The sequence below is a fragment of the Marmota marmota genome, unplaced genomic scaffold (assembly GCF_001458135.2).
Source record: "Marmota marmota marmota unplaced genomic scaffold, marMar, whole genome shotgun sequence".
Taxonomy (NCBI): Eukaryota; Metazoa; Chordata; class Mammalia; order Rodentia; family Sciuridae; genus Marmota; species Marmota marmota.
Window position 1 is genome coordinate 9,079,130 of NW_026000196.1, and position 14,875 is coordinate 9,094,004.

Here is a 14,875-nt window from a genome sequence, read left to right on the forward strand (position 1 = left end):
GCCCCCGAGAGCCGGGCGCACGGGGGAGGGGCCCGGCGCTCCGCGCTCCTCGCCCCGACCCCTCCTCAAACCACAAAACTTCCCTCAACTCCATCAACTAAGTTGCCCTCTCACCGTGCGGCTCCCGGGGCTCCCCCGCGGGCCGAGCCGGAGCAGCTCTGCACCTTCGCCGCGGAGAAAGACAACAGACGGCCGCTCTGCGGCGACGGCTACTAGGCGAGGAGCCGACTCGGCGGTTTCGACCGAGCCCAGGCGCTTCACCACGGCCGCTTCGGCTCCGCGCTGGCCCAGCACACAACCAGCTACCCACGCATGCGCCGCAAGCCACCGGGCTTTGGGCGGGGCACTAGAGGAGGGCCGTAAAACCTAGGAGCCCTCCTGTGAGTAAGCGCGGAAACCAGGGCCAAGAGCTGGGATTGCATGGTAGAGCTGCCCATCAAACTCCGTGAGGCCAATAGAAGTCTTTCTGGGCAGTGTGCTCTGGTTGCTAAGGGAGGCTGAGGTTGACCGCCGCCGCTGCTCCGAAGCAAAGTGATCAAAGTCGGGTAGCTAGCAGCTGCCGCTGGTTGAAATGCCCACCCACCTTCTCTCCACCCCATCTCCGGAAACCGCCCTTCCACAGTGTGCTTGGCGCTTACTTGAGCTGTAGCACTTACCACACACACTCAAATGATTTTTTCTTCTATTCTCCCCACTAACTCCAATGAGGAAGTGGGGTCTTCCAGTTGTCCTATGTAAGAGACTCATGCTAGGTACTCAACAAGTGTTACTTGGATAGATGGCGCGATGGAGAGATCAGGACTGTCACTATGCATTGTGAAATTTTGGCTACTCGATCACCACAAAATTTTAGGCTTACAAATGCAAAGGACCTCAGAAATCATCTGGTGGCTTCTGAGAAGCAAAATATGGTCCAAGTTCCAATGGTGGTCCAGGATATTATATTGGAATACGAAGAAACGTTTTCACTCTGTGTGTGTTTTAATAAGTATTGCAGAGGAGGGTGGGAATGACTCTCATGTCAAACCACTGTTTCCCCTTTGTCATTTCTTAGGTCAATAGAAAGTTGTTTTAAAAAGAAAAGAAAAGAAAAAGAAAGAAAGAACCCTAACCCGGCTTGATGGCGCACTCCTAGTAATCCCAGCGACTCCAGAGACTAAGGCAGGAGGATCTTAAATTCCAGGCCAACCTCAGCAATTTAGCAAAGCCCTAAGCAACTTAGGGAGACCCTGTCTCAAAAAAAAAAAAAAAATCTGGGTTTGTAGCTCAACGGTACAGAGCCCCTGGGTTCAATCCCTAGTTTAAAAAAAAAAAAAAAAGTACTTAAAAATGTTAAGTGAAAAACGGAGACTATATGCAGTTCAAGAACGTACAAGACCAATTTGTAGAGATTGATGAAAAAAACCATGGTTACCTAGGGGAAGAAGGTTATTGGCTGGAAAGGAGCAACAAAGGACCCCTTGGGGTGGTGGTTCTGCATTTTGATCTGAGTGATAAAAAAGTATATACATATGAAAAATTCAAAAGTAGCTGTATACTTAAGATTAGTGCACTTTACATATTTTAAACAAGTATTTTTAAGGTCAGCTTTTAAAAATCCTACAGGACATGGAAAAAATTTTTGCAAAGACGCAAATGACTGTCATTTGGGAAACCCGGATCCAGATAAGCTCACTATCAGCAACCAAACTTCTGAGAGAATATTATGAAAACCTAATACTTGTATCAGGCACTCCCATCGTTGAAGGGTTCTAAATCTTAGAACTTCTTCTACTATTGAGCTTAAATTTGCTTCTCTGTCAGTAAACCTGATTCTTATGTTATTTTCTTAGTTTACCTTCACAAAAATGATAAAAACCAAGGCTAACCCTGGTTCTTCATGTAAAAAAAATTTCCAAATCACCTTATCATGCTGCTCAACTTCTTCTATGTTCACTCAAAACCCTCCTTGATGCCCTTCAATAGATGAATAGATTTTAAAAATGTGGCATTTATACACAATGGAATATTACTCGGCACTAAAAAATAACAAGATCATGGCATTTGCAGGCAAATGGATGGCATTAGAGCAGATTATGCTAAGTGAAGTTAGCCAATCCCTAAAAAACAAATGCCGAATGTCTTCTCTGATATAAGGGGGGTGACTCAAAATGGGATAGGGAGGAAGAGCATGAGAAGAAGACTACCACCAAATAGGGAAGAGAGGTGGGAGGGAAAAAGAGGGAGAAGGGGAGTTGCACGGAAGATGGAAGGAGAACCGCATTGTTTTTTTAAAAAAAACGTATATGATGTTGTGATGAGAAAAAGAAAAAAAAAGTGTGTCACATTAGATTGGATAGAGAGAAAGGATGGGAGAGGAGGGCAGGAGTAGGGGGGATAGGAAGGGCAGCAGAATGGAATAGACATTATGATTGATGTATGTACATTCCATGTATGTGTTATATGTCAAAATACATTCTGCTGTCATGTATGACTAAAAAAAAAAAATCAAAAAAAAAACCCTCCTTGAAAATATTTAATAGTTGGCACAAAGAGAAAAGACTCCTGCATTCTAGTCCTGACCCTGCCACAAAAGAGTTCACCATGAGCAGGTTGCTCTTCCATGAAGAACCTCGCAAGGGGGCTCACCCAGAAAGTCATTTGGACCTTAATGTTAGCTGAGGCCGCAGTAAATGTTACCATGTCATTTTTCTAGTGACTGTCTGAAAATTCCATTCCCTACTCCCCACTCTTAGTGGGATATTTACACCTTTCTCAGGGGCTGCAGAAAGGATTGAAAGTTCAGCACTTTCTAAATTTACTGTACCTATGAAATACCTGGAAATTTAGTTAAAAGTAGATTCAGACTCAGTAGGTCTAAGGTTGTGGGATTCTCTATTTCTAAAAAGTTCCCAGCTGGTACTGAAACTGCTCATTTGGGATCCCATTCTGAGAGGCAGAGTCTACTCTAATTTTAAATTTTAAATTTTTAAATTTTCCAGACAGCGCTGAGCCCTTCTGTCCTCTGGGAAGTCCTAAATAGTTATCTGCATGGCTATCATTCAGATATTCCTCTGAATATTGGCTATCCTTTCTCATTTTTCCATGAAAAGTTATGTATTGATTGCACATAATAGTGGATGATTCACAAGTTTTAGTCCAATATAAAATTTTATCTTGTACTATTATTCAATTTAGATATATTGCATAGTATATCATATGGAATGTGCCAATAATCTTCTTTTCCATTTTTTTTTTGTGTGTTTATCTTTTTAACAGTGCTGGGGATCAAATCCAGGGCCACCCACATGGGAGGTGTGAGCTGTAACATTGAGCTATATCCTCAGCCCATCAATCATTTTTTAAAATTCTTTTGAGAGAGAGAGAGAGAGAGAGAGAGAGAGAGAGAGAATCTTTTTATTATTTTTTTTTGTAGATGGACACAACACAATGCCTATATTTTTATGTGGTACTGAGAATCGAACCCGGGACCCGCCCGTGCTAGGCGAGCACTCTACCGCTGAGCCACAATCCCAGCCCCCAGCAATCATTTTTATAACCAAGTAATTCCATAACTTTGCTTGGATGACCCTTTCAATGGTCAACAATACCGAAGTTTCTGAAGACAACAGCTTTTCCACCCAAACAGGTTATACATAAATTTCCAATGGAACCTGAAATCACCCTCAAGGAATTCCCGTGTTGGGGAAGTTTACCAAGATTATTTTAAATAGAAGAACTTTATGCAGTACGCTTTTAGAAAGACATTGAATCAGTGTCATGACAAGACTATTATATTTAGTAATTAACTACATGGGTGTAAAAAAATTAAAATCTATATTGAAATCCTCTGTTGGAATGCTTTACACTGTCCACAGACCAGAAACCAACATCACAATAAACATTTTAAATAACAATGAGTCATAAATACAGTCCTTGAAATTCTTTCCAATACACATGACTATTGTCTAAAACATGTCTTCCTTGTAGCAACTAGATCCTGCTACGACTCCACTTGCCTGACCAACCTATCTAGAGTAACCCACTCTCACATGTAATTGTACCGCAATTATGGAAAAGAGTATGGAGGCTCCCAAAAAAAACTAAAAAACAGTAGGATGTTTGGCACACACCTGCAATCCCAGCCACTCAGGAGTTTAAGGCAAGAGAATTGCAAGTTCAAGGCCAGCCTGAGCAACTTAGCAAGACTCTGACATAAGATAAAAAAATTAAAAGGGCTGGGAATATAGCTCAATTGTAAAGCACTGCTGGGGTTCAAGCACTCATATTGAAAAAAGCTAAAACTAAAAATAGAATCCCAAGGCTGGGGTTGTGGCTCAGTGGCAGAATGCTTATCTCACACATGTGAGGCGCTGGGTTTGATCCTCAGCACCACATAAAAATAAACAACAAAATAAAGATATTAAAAATATATTTGGAAAATATAATCCCATATGATCCAACTGTCCCACTTAGGGGTATCTATTCAAAGGAAATTAGATTAACATATCAAAGAGATACCTGTATACCCATGTTTATTGTAGCACTATTCATAATAGTCAAGATATAGAATAAACTGAGATGTTCACTAACAGATGATTAGAAAAAAACAATGAAATATTATTCAGCCATAAAAAGAATGAAATCCCGTCATTTTTTGCAAAATGGATGGAAATGGGAGTCACTATATTAAGTGAAATAAGCCAAGCACAGAAAGACAAATACTGCATGTTCTCTTTCATATGTAACCTCAAGTAGAATAAAGTAGACTAATGATTACTGGAGGCTGGGAAGGGCAAGGAAATAAAGGGTGGTTATTTCTGTCACAAAATATAGAAAGATAGGAACAATAAGTCATAATGTTCTGTAGCACAGTAGGGTAATTGTAGTTCACAATAATTTGTTATATATTTGAGAAAAACAAGAAGAGAGGAGATCAAAGGTGCCAAACATAAAGGAAATGGTAAGGAAATGGAAATGCTAATTATTCTGTGTTGATCATTACATATTATATACATGTATTAAAAATTATCACACAGCACCCCACAAAGGTATACAATTATTATGTGTTAATTATTACATGTTAATATTGCATTCTAAGCAAGAAGAAAATAATGAAATCAATAATAAAGAGGTCCACTCTCACCTAGTTCTCTTTAATATTACTCAATTTTTTTTCATAGCATTTTTTTCTAATCTAAAAATATCTTATTTATTTTGTATGTGTATTTTGGTTCTGTCCCCCATTATAATGTAATCTCCCTGTTATTTTGTTTACTCCTCCATCTTCTGCACCCAGTACACAGTGAGGACTCAATAATAAGTTTCACATGAATGAATTTGTACAAAAAGAACTCCGATGAGGCGCCCTCAAACTGAATGTCCCTGATACTGAAGATTTGTTTTTCTAAGGTGCACCAAATATCTCTTCAGAGAATGTCCCATTTCACAGAAAGAGATTTCAGGTTTAATAATTTTCTCACTTCCCTTAAGCTTACAAGCCAGAAAAGAGGTCAAGGCCTTATCAAGCTATCATAGGATTTTGTGTCTCTCCAGTATCTTTCTAATTGATTTAATATAACAAGGATAAGTCCCGTTTTATAGAGACCCTGGAAATAACAAAGGAAAGAAAAAAAATTGGAAGCATGATTAGAAGAACAGAAATTTCTGTGGAGACCCATGGTTCCTAATATGTCTAGTTTTGCAAAGGAAGCACTGGAACAAATTTGTCCCAGGGTTCTTCTTGTGCAGCAGTGGACATTTTATTGCTTTGTGATAGAAATAGTATCCTGATGTTGCTTTGGGAAATTCTCTGAGCCCCTTATTTGGTGTGAAGCCAACTCTACCACAGTCCATGGTCTTACCATAGGACCCAAATTTGAGCCAATCAATGCATCCTACCCACAGGCAATAGAAATTAGTTCAGGGTTGGTTACATAATCCTAAATATGTCAACCAGGGGCAATGGAAGCAAATTTTACCCTTTCTTTGAATTATCAATGTTTTCATTGACTGGAGTCTTTGCCTTGACAGGATTAAGAAGGATATGTCTGATAGCCATCTTATCACCATGAGGAAAGAACCTCTTAGGATAGAGCCAGCACAGTGGAAAAGTAGGAAATATGAAGAAAATAATGTCTTAGTGACTCTGTTTGAACTGTTGAGTCCAGTACTTCCTAAAGATGGAACAAAATGTAGATATTTCAATTATATAAGCCAATAAAGCCAACACCAAAAGTTATTGTTACTCACATTCACAAGAATTTTAACTGATACACCATCCATGAGCATCTGATGATCCCTGTTCAGTGCCAAAGCTGCCTCTTTTTTCAATTAGCAAATAGCTGTCAAAAGTTTACTGTGGCTGGACACGGTGGCACACACCACAGTGGCTTGGGAGGTAGAGACAGAAGGATTGAGAGTTCAAAGCCAGCCTCAGCAAAAAGTGAGGCACTAAGCAACTCAGTGAGATCCTTTCTCTAAATAAAATACAAAATAGGGCTGGGGATGTGGCTCAGTGGTCAAGTGCCCTTGAGAGTTCAATCCCTGATACTCCAAAAACAAACAAACAAACAAAAAAAACTTTACTGTGTGCCAGGAATTAGGTTTGGTCCTGGGGTTACATGTGAAAAACAAGGTTCCTGTCCTAAAGTAGCTTACAGTATCAAGGGAAACAGATAGGCAAAATTTTATTTTTAAAAGTGTTCAAATGTGTAAGTGCCTTTAAAGACAACCACATTTCAGCACAAAAACAGGTGAAATCACTTTCAATAATATCCTACTTAACCATGTATATGTGTATATGGATTTATGTACATATATGTATCCACATATATTTTTATATATGGATATGTATCCCAAATGTTATAATTTTGATGTATAATCAATATAAAAATTCGTTAATGAGGTATTTTGCTTTCTTTTTATTATACTAAGTTTTTAAAGTAATCCAGAGTATGTATTATCTTTACATGTCTTCTCAATTCAGACTAGCAAGCTTTCATGTTGGTATGCAGCAAGTGCTCTACCACTGACACACCTCCTGCCCTAGCCACATTTCAAGCGCTTAAAAGGGTAGTGGCTACTGTACACGACAACAAAAGTCAGGTTGTTTAATTTTCTTTCTTTCTTTTTTTAAATGGTACCAGGGACAAATCCAGGGTATTGCACTCACTAGGCACAGGCTCTACCACTTGAGCTACATACCCAGTGGTTGATGGATTTTTATCTCATTTATTCTTTACAATATTCCTTAGGCTGGCACTATTATCCCCTTTTAACATATAACATAGGCTTAGGAAGATTAATAACTCGCTCCAAATCTCATAGCTACTGATTGGTGCAGTTTACCTCCCAAGAATAGAAAACTAAGGGAAAGTCACCAAATCTAACTTAGAATAGTACATGCACTAGATCTTCCCTTACTCTGGCCCTCTCACATACCCTCTCACTCTACTTAGAACTGTGAGCACTTAGCCTACCTACAAAGTAAGTGCTTGATAAAGAGCCACTTGATCAACAGATCCATGTCCAGAATACATTCCTATAATGCATTTCAGAAACTCTGCAGGCACAAAATTTAAAAACTAGGTTAGAATTATATATTAATTGACAGGGAATATGTACAGTGAATGACATTTATCATTATTACCAGCTACGTTAGTCAGCTTTCTGTCACTGTAACAAATACCCAAGATAATCAACTTATATAGAGATAAAGTTATTTTGACTCATAGTTTTAGAAGTTTCAGTCCATGATCTGTTAGCCCCATTGCTTTCAGGCCTGTGGAGATCAGCTCACCTCACAGTCAGGACACAAAAGAGAGAAAGAGACCAAGGTTCCACAAAGGCAGGCCCTCAATGAGTGTTATGGCTTGGATCTAAAAATTTCCTCTGTAGAACTCATGTGTTAGGCAACATACATTGTTCAGAGGTGAAAATATTGGATTATGAGAGCTGTGACCTCATCAGTGGATTAATCCATTTGATGGATTAATAATTTGAATGGACTACTGGATAGTAACTATCGGCAGGTGGGGTATGGCTGAAGGAAATAGATCATATAGGGTGTACCCTTGGTGTTCTCTCTCTCTCTCTCTCCTTCCCAGCTGCCATGAGCTAAACAGTTTTCCTCTGTCATGCCCTTCCACCATCACATTCTGCCTCACCTCAGGCCTAGAACAATTGAGCCAGCCAACCATGAACTCAGATCTCTAAAACCATAAACCCAAAATAAACTTTTCCTTCTCTAAGTTGTTCTTGTCAGGTGTTTTGGGCTCAGTGACAAAAAGCTGACTAACCCAATGCCCTAAGACCTCTTAAAGTTTCTACCACCTCCCAATAGCACCAAGCTGAGGTCTAAGCCTTGAACACATAGGGCTTTGGGGGAAATTTAAGATCCAAAGTGTAGCACCAGATCAGGCAATAATAAACATTTTTAGGGAATTTAAATTACAAATAGGAAACTCAGTTACAAGTAGAATCCCAGAACAGTTGTACTGATTTATGAGTGCCTAACCTCTCTGATTGAAGTTCTTTCCATATGAAACAGAAAGACCTGGGTATTAGAAGCAATCAGGGTTATTCCTGAATCTTGGATATTCAAAATTCTTCGTTTGAAGGGATCAGTTGTAGGACAGTCACCCTACAACAAATACATGAAACAACCTGGGCATACCCTTCAATGTGTTGTCTGTCACAGTACAAGTGCTCTGCCCACATTAACTCCTTCCTCCATTTCCCCTTTTAAAGACAATGAAACAATCTAGGATATTATTTGCAGAAAAAGTCAGTGTTAGAGAAATTCAGGGAACCATGCACCTTGCCACGATTATAATAGAGAATCTCCAATAAAGAGTGCATATTGTCTTGTGTTAACCTCCTCAATAGAAATGGCAGCCACCCAGCCTTCTGCCCCCAGAGGCTCCCCAGCCTTCAATTAATGTACTCCAGATGTACCATTTATTGATTGAACAATTTATTTAATTTCTGAAACCCTTGCTTTTCTCTATAACAATCCTTCCAGCAATAGGTTTATTTAAATCTGCCCGTGGGACCACATTAACCTTCTAAAGCCATTATATTTCCAGTGGTAGAAGGGTTAGGGCTGAAGGGTTGATGGAAGGAAGAGAATCACAAAAGCCTTGGGATTAATGGACCACCCTGACCTCAGACAAAGTTATTGCCATACTTCTCAGTCTGGAGTCCAAGGAATTTAATTTTAGGGTAAGAAAAGGATCTAGAGATTCCCTCTTAAAAACCCCCCAAAATAAAAATAAACAAAAGTCAGAATCACTTTTTTGGGGTGACATTATTTTGATTTGGTTGGGTTTGGTTTGAGATTTACTCTAAATATAAGTAACAGTTTAAAGAAGATGGGGACTGTTTCTCTGCCTCTGCAGAGATTTATGGGCTGGCTGAAGTACTGCACATTTCCTCCTATTGCTCTTCTCTTTATACACAGCCTTTTCCAGTTTATTCAGCTGCTCTCGTAATTATCCCCAATTATTTATAATGGTAGGTTTCTGAAGATGGAGTTAGAGAAACACCATGTTTTTTAAGCCCTAAACACCATTTAATGGAAATGGACTCCAATAACTAATGTGAGGCCTAAACTCAGGTTTTCCTGGGCAAATTTTTAAAAAATTTGTTTTCACCTTTAATACATTATGTTTTTTTCTAAAAGTATAGAATTTTAACTATTAAAGAAGATAAATCCGTATCTGCAGGCAACTGCACTTTCTTCACAGCTTAACCCAGACTTTTCCTAAGGTACTTTCCTTGGAACATTTGTTCCTGAAACTTTTCATTAGAAAAAGCTTTGCATGTTGTAATAAGTAAAAGAAATGCTTTATTGTATATTCCTTTCCTCTTGAGGCTTCACTGTGCACAGTAGCATTATCTATTAGGGTTTGGAGAATATAAAGAATAAAGCTATTTAGCTTTGTTTAATCCTATATTTCTCAAATTTCTTTGACCATGAAATCAATTGCTCTCAGAAAATGCATTAATTCATCATATTGCACTAGGGATACAATTTAAGAAACACTGCCCAAATATCTTCAACTAATTTTTCAGAAATAACAGGACAGATATTCTGAAGCATCATTTAACATTTACCCCACTGTAATGAACTGAATGTTTGTATCCCCTCAAAAATCATATGTCCAAACACTAACTCCCAATGTGATGGTATTGAGTTGGGGCCTTGGATAGGTGGTTTGGTTTAGATGAGGTTATAAGGGTGGACCCCCATATATGATGGGATTAGTGGCTTGATAAAAAGAAGAAGAGACACAAGAGTTTCCTTTCTCTGTCATGAGAAGGTACAGCAAAAATGTAACTGTCTGCAAGTGAGGAGGAGACCCAGGCCAAGAAACAAACCTACAGCGCCTTGATTTTGGACTTCCCAACCTTCTGTAATTAAGAAATAAATGTCTATTGTTTGAGACACCGAGTCTATGACATTTAGCAATAGAACACTCACACCGCTATCCATTTCAAAAGGTCTTAATTCCTTAGTCAAGAATAGAAATGTAGGGGCTGGGGTTGTGGCTCAGTGGTAGAGCACTTGCCTAGCATGTGTGAGGCACTGGGTTCAATAAACAAATAAAATAAAGGTATTGTGTCCATCCACAACTAAAAAAATTTTAAACAAAGAATAGCAAATACATACTTCCCAAATCCCACCCCAACCAGATCAGATCACTCCTAGGAAGTGTCAACCTACATTCCCACCTCTTGACTTGTACAGCCTGCTAAACCACAGACTCAGTTCCAAAAGTGAGTTCTTTTTCCCCTCACCTGCTCCATTTCTGGCTTTCCCCTTCTCTCAATTCCACTCAGTCATCTCTAGCATTTTGCCTTTTAATTTCACCACAGATTGAGTCCAGTTTCCCTTTCCTGCATTTCTTGGATCCATTCATCCAGTTTTGACTAAATGATTACGGTAAAGCTAGCTTCTTTGCTTCTAATATCTCCCAACTGTCTGTATTTCCCTCTGAAACTTAATGATTTTCTTAAAGTACAACCGTGACAGGGGTCCTTGCTTGTTCAAAGCACTTCCAGGGAGTTCCTGTCTTAATATTGACAGAATAATCACTAAACACTTTCACAGAAAATCCAAAAGTAATTGACTTTGCAGTGTCAATTTGCACAAAAACTATATTAAACTTCTTTCCTACCTCAACTCAAATAGCCTCTAGTGCTTGGTGTGTAAACAGATCTTCTACTGAATAGAGAACATTGGAAATATCTAAGTGCATCACTTTAGCCATCTTCTCCAGGAAGTATTACACTATCTTACCTTCCTGTCTCATGTCATTTCAGTTCCTCCAGATTTTTACTTTATAATTTGAACATTCTCTTTTACATCTTTAAAAGATGTAAACCCCTCATCCACTGCCTTCAAACATATTCAAGCCCCTTTTATCCTAAGAAATGAACAAATAAAATTCCTGACCCAGATACATTCTTAAGGCACTGTCCCATTTCTCTTCTTGCCTCTACCATCTCACTTTTTAGCCTACTGACCCCCACTTCTTCATCACTTACCCACTTTTCCTAAAACCAATTTACGAAGGTAAAATGTACACTAATACATTCATTTTTAGTGCACAATTCAATGTGTGACAAATGTATAACTACCTGCACAAACAAGATGGAGAATACCTCTGTGAACTCCAGAAGTTTCATTGGCCCCTGCCCAGTCATTTTCCACCCATGGTCAGCATTCCGGGTGACAGCTAGATAAAATTTGTCTTCCCGAGAGCTTGTTTAGGTGGAATCACAGAATGTGTGCCTATTATTAATTACTGTATTAACAAATTACTCCCAAATTTAGTTTAAATGATCTTACAAAGTTTCTGAGGGTTAGGAATATACAGACCACTTACAGGGGTAGTTTTGGCTCAAGGTCTCTGCTGAGGTTTCAGTGAACCTGGCGGTTGGAGCTGTAGCCTCTGGATTGAGACAGAGGATTTTCTTCCAAGCTCATTTGCCTGGCTGTTGGCAGGACATTTCAATTTCTTGCTATTTGGGCCCCTATTCAGGACTATTCACAGTGTGGCTTCTCACAGGCAGAGTATTATGTTTTAAATCTTAAATGTCCCCCAAAGACCTATATGTCAAATGCTTGGTCCCCAGCCTATTGTGTTATTGGGAGTTGGTAGAACCTTTAGTAGGTGGGGCCTAGTGGAAGGAAGTTACATCATTGAGGGTGGTTCCTTGCAGGACCCCAACCCCTTTCTCTCTCTTTTTGCTTCCCCCTTGCCATAATATGAGCCATTTCCTCCCTCTACTACACACTTTCACCATGATGTACTGCCGTACCATAGGCCCCAAATCAATGGGTCAGCAACCATGGACTGAAACCATGGGCCAAAATAAATCTTTCTCCCTTTTAAGTTTGTTCTTTTTTCGTGTATTTTGTCATAGCAACAAAAAGATGACTAACACACTAAGTGATGAAAGTGGGGAGGCTACATTTATGGCGCAGTCTTCAGCTCATGTACCAACACTTACCAACACTTCTGCCCTATCCTTTTTGCTGGGAGCAAGTCAATAAGGGCACTCCACACATAAAGAGTAAAGATTGCTCAAAGGACTGAACTTTAGGAAGAGAGGTGCATCAGGAGTCATCTTGGAGGTTAACTATAACAGTCTTCTCTCTGCCCTCTTGTTGACTCATCTCCCTCCCACATGTAAAATATTTTCACCACCTCTTAAGGCCCTCAAAAATCACAGCCCATTATAATAGTCCAAAGCCTAGAAATTTATAATGTAATGGGGTCAAGCTATGAATGAGTGTCCTTAGGCATATTCCTTATATATAGCTCAAGTATAGTTCATCTTAATCATTAAACCTGTGAAGTCTGTGTAATAATAGACAAGTTATCTATACCCTCCAATGCATGTGCACACATGCATGCACACACGCGCACACACACAATGTACAGTGGTGGAGCAGGCATAGGATAATCTCTGTAGACATTCCTGTTTGGAAAAAAGAGGAAATGAAAGGCACCAGGGCATCACTGGTCCATATCAATTCTGAAATTCATCCTGAGTAATACTTTGAGTTCCTTGACTAAGACTCAGCCCTGGCCTGGGGATTAGCTCAGTAGCATAGGACTTCCTTAGTCTCATGTGCTAGGCCCGGAGTTGATCCCCAACACTGAAAAAAAAAATCAGTTCTGTTTTTGGCCAGGAGTGATTCAGGGTCTCTCATGAGGGGAAAACAAAACTTTCTGTAGGAGATGCAGTCAGCAAAGACTTGTCTGGGGTTGGAAGGTCCAATTCCAAGGTCATTCCTGTGAGTAGGGACCAGAGACTTAAGTTACCTTATGAGACATTTTATAGTGCTGGCTACAATGTGTTTTCCCCAAAGTGAGTGATCAGAGACAGACAGACAGAGAAATGAGAGTGAAAATCCAATTGTATTTATGTAGTCTCCAAGTTACATACAACCACTTCTGCCTTCTTTTTTATGTGTGTGTGTGTGTGTGTGTGTGTGTGTATGTGTGTTTGCTGGGAAATGAACCCAGGGAGACTTGCTCATTACCTTATTCTATTCTTTAGAAGGAAGTCAGTAAGTCCAGTCCAAACACAAGAAGAGAGGATGAAATGAGGATGAATATCAGGAATCAGGTTTCACTAGGACCATCTTGTTGTTACCATGCCAATTACTAAACTATCTATGTGTTCATTAGTGTCCTTATATGTAAAATACAAATGTAAATAGTACTTAATTCACAGAGTTGTCATGAGGTGGAAAGAAAAAAATATAAAGACGCTTAGAACAATATCTGACACCAAGCAAAAAAAGTAATAAATGTTTTTTATTATTATTATTTTAACCATGTGAATGGCTCTCAAATCTTTTATTATCTAGCTTATATTTATATATTTATTTATTTGTAGTTGTAGATGGACAGAATGCCTTTATTTTATTTGTTTATTTTTATGTGGTGCTGAGGATGGAATCCAGTGCCTCACGCATGCGAGGCAAGCTTTCTGCCGCTGAGCTACAGCCCCAGCCCTCTCAAATTTTTATCTCAGTCCTGAGAGCATTTGACACAGTGTTCAGCGCATTATATACCTTTTCAGTTAAGATTTTTATGATTCACTGGCTCAAGAAAAACTGAATGCCAGACGTGGTGGCACACGCCTGTAATCCCAGCTGCTCAGAAAGCTGAGGCAGGAGGATCACAGCTCAAAGACAGCCTCAGCAAAAGCAAGGTGCTAAGTCTACACCCAAAGGACTTAAAAACAGCATACTACAGGGACACAGCCACATCAATGTTTACAGTAGCCCAATTCACAATAGCTAAACTGTGGAACCAACCTAGATGAATGGATAAAAAAAATGTGGCATATATACAATAATGGAATATTACTTAGCAATAAAAGAATAAAATCATGGCATTTGCAGGTACATGGATGGCGTTGGAGAAGATAATGCTAAATGAAGTTAGCCAATCCCCCAAAAAACAAATGCCAAATGTTTTCTTTGATATAAGGAGGCTGATTCATAGTGGGGTAGGGAGGGGGAGCATGGGAGGAATAGAGGAACTCTAGATAGGACAGAGGGGTTGGAGGGGAAGGGTGGGGGCATGGAGTTAGAAATGATGGTGGAATGTGATGATCATTATTATCCAAAGTGCATGTATGAAGACACGAATTGGTGTGAATATACTTTGTATACAACCAGAGATATGAAAAATTGTGCTGTATATGTATAATAAGAATTGTAATGCATTCCACTGTCATATGTAAATAAAAAAGCGAGGTGCTAAGCAACTCAGTGAGTTGCTGATATAAAACACAAAATAGGGCTGGGGATGTGACTTAGTGTTAGAATGCCCCCTGAGTTCAATCCCTGGTTACTGCCCCCCTC

At 39.4% G+C, this 14,875-nt stretch overlaps 1 protein-coding gene across 10 annotated transcripts in view; it reads right to left on the minus strand.

Annotated features, from left to right (window-relative positions):
- Positions 1–244, minus strand: part of Akap13 (A-kinase anchoring protein 13) — a 320,766-nt gene extending 320,522 nt beyond the window's left edge. For 8 of the 10 annotated variants that reach the window (XM_048790302.1, XM_048790300.1, XM_048790301.1 and 5 more), the window contains exon 1: positions 115–241. The gene's annotated coding sequence lies outside the window, so the exon portion shown is untranslated. Of the gene's footprint in view, positions 1–114 lie in introns of all 10 variants that reach the window. The other 2 variants (XM_048790293.1, XM_048790294.1) reach the window with 2 other exon arrangements.
- Between the last annotated feature and the right edge of the window lie 14,631 nt (positions 245–14,875).